This window comes from Arachis duranensis, chromosome 6 (genome assembly GCF_000817695.3).
Source record: "Arachis duranensis cultivar V14167 chromosome 6, aradu.V14167.gnm2.J7QH, whole genome shotgun sequence".
Taxonomy (NCBI): domain Eukaryota; kingdom Viridiplantae; phylum Streptophyta; class Magnoliopsida; order Fabales; family Fabaceae; genus Arachis; species Arachis duranensis.
Window position 1 is genome coordinate 31529555 of NC_029777.3, and position 2454 is coordinate 31532008.

The 2454-nt window shown below is 39.7% G+C and overlaps 1 non-coding gene across 1 annotated transcript; it reads left to right on the forward strand.

Moving 5' to 3' along the window:
- Positions 1-201: 201 nt before the first annotated feature.
- LOC127740170 (small nucleolar RNA R71) lies at positions 202-305 on the forward strand. Its single transcript, XR_008000851.1, has one exon. It is a non-coding gene; the product is annotated as a small nucleolar RNA R71 (small nucleolar RNA).
- The last annotated feature ends 2149 nt before the right edge of the window (positions 306-2454 follow it).

The window sequence follows — 2454 nt, forward strand, 5'->3', positions numbered from 1 at the left end:
TTCAGCTCCATCACTCCTCAAGTGTTGCTCCTTTCAGAAGCATAGAATTAGTCGTTCTCAGCTACAGTCTCAATGACATTTATGGCTTCTTCAATGGTTTTCTTCTTGTTTAGAGATCCCCCTAATGAATGGTCTAGGGCCTTCTTTGATTCATAAGAGAGACCTTCATAGAAAATGTGCAGTTGAATCCATTCATTGAACATGTCTGGTGGGCACCTTCTTGTTAAGTCCTTAAACCTCTCCCATGCCTCATAGAGAGTTTCACCATCATGTTGCCTGAAGGTTTGTACCTCAACTCTGAACCTATTAATTCTTTGAGAAGGGTAGAATCTTGCCAAAAATTTGTTCACCACATCTTCCCAATTTGTTAAACTTCCTTCGGGAAATATTCCAGCCATTTAGATGCTTTGTCCCTGAGTGAAAAAGGGAACAAAAACAGTCTAGAGACATCCGGATGAACACCATTAGACTTCATAGTGTCACATATTCTTAGGAAGGTGGTTAGATGTTGATTGGGGTCTTCTTGGGTGCTTCCTCCAAATGAACAGTTGTTCTGAACAATGGTGATGAGCTGGGGTTTTAATTCAAAGTTATTGGCATGTATGGTTGGCTTTTGGATACTACTTCCATAATTTCCTGGGTTCGGATTGATGTATGAGCTTAGAACTCTTCTCTCTTGCCCAGCATGATTCACAGAGCCTTCTCTGGCATGGTTGTGAGCTTCTCCTTCATGGTTGTTTTCCAGGTTCTCCTCCATGTTTGTTTCAAAGTACTCTTCCTTTTCCTCAGCATCAATAACTCTTTTCCCTCTTGCTTCCCTCCTTAATCTAAGGAAGGTCCTTTCAGGTTCAGAATCAAAAGAAGTTGAAGCTCTGCTTCTTCTCCCTCTCATACAATTAAAAAAGTACATAGCAAGAAAGAAAATGAAGAAATTATTCTTGTTAGAGTGGCTGTTAGTGTGAGTGGTGCAATTTATCAAATAGTTAGTGGATTAGTGAGTAAAATTGTAAATAACAACAAAAGAAAAGAAAACGAACAGGGGGGATGGGAGAGAGGAAGAAAATAACTGATACTGAAGGTAAATGACTAGGTAAAATAAACAAGCAAAAGAGAAATGCTCAATCAAGTGATCTTCCAACTTAATCATTGTCAATACAAAATCAATCACCGACAACGGCGCCATAAACTTGATGCACGGAAACTTGTCTCTCAACAAATCTCTCTTCATCAAGTATACCGAATTTTCATCAAGTAAAAACTCACAATAGAGTGAGGTCGAATCCCACAGGGATTGATTGGTCGAGCAACTTTAATTGGAGGAACGCTCTAGTTGAGCTAAGCCAAAATTGAGTTGATAATTGCAGAAAGTTAAATAGCGGGAAAGTAAATTGCAGAAAGTAAATTGCAGAATCTTAAATGGGGATTTGGGAAAATGAACATGAAAATAAATGACAGAAAGTAAAGAGAATGGGTAAGATCAGAAATGGGGAATTCATTGCGTTTAGGAGATGTTGCATTCTCCAGATCAAGTTCATTCTCATTTCTTCCTCAATCTATGCATTCATTGATCTCCTTGGCAATCTTAGATGATTGGATCCCAATTTCTTGGCAACCCAATCTCTCTAAGCTTGAACGATTGCCCAATTCCTTGATTTAATTGCTCATGGGAAGAGATGAAGTATGGTCACTGATTATACCACATGTATTTCCAAATCAAAGTGTTGGGAGGATTATATGTCACTATATCCGTCCAAACCCTAGCATGATCTCTGGTGCACGAAATTGTGATCATCAATGGCACCATCAACATGGTACGCACAATTGTAATCTCAACTCTTTATCACAACTTCACACAACTAACCAGCAAGTGTACTGGGTCGTCCAAGTAATAAACCTTACGCGAGTAAGGGTCGATCCCACGGAGATTGTTGGTATGAAGCAAGCTATGGTTATCTTGTAACTCTTAGTCAGGCAAACTCAAATGGTTATGGGTGATGTATGAATAAAACATAAAGATAAAGATAGAGATACTTATGTAATTCATTGGTAAGAATTTTAGATAAGCGTATGGAGATGCTTTGTCCCTTCTGTCTCTCTGCTTTCCTACTGTCTTCATCCAATCCTTCTTAGTCCTTTCCATGGCAAGCTGTATGTAGGGTTTCACCGTTGTCAGTGCCTACCTCCCATCCTCTCAGTGAAAATGTTCAACGCACCCTATCACGGCACGACTATTCAGCTGTCGGTTCTCGATCATGTAGGAATAGAATCCAGTGATTCTTTTGCGTCTGTCACTAACGCCCCACAATCGTGAGTTTGAATCTCGTCACAGTCATTCAATCATTGAATCCTACTCAGAATACCACAGACAAGGTTTAAACCTTCCGGATTCTCTTGATTGCTGCCATCAGTTCTAGCTTATACCACGAAGATTCCGATTAAGGGATCCAAGAGATA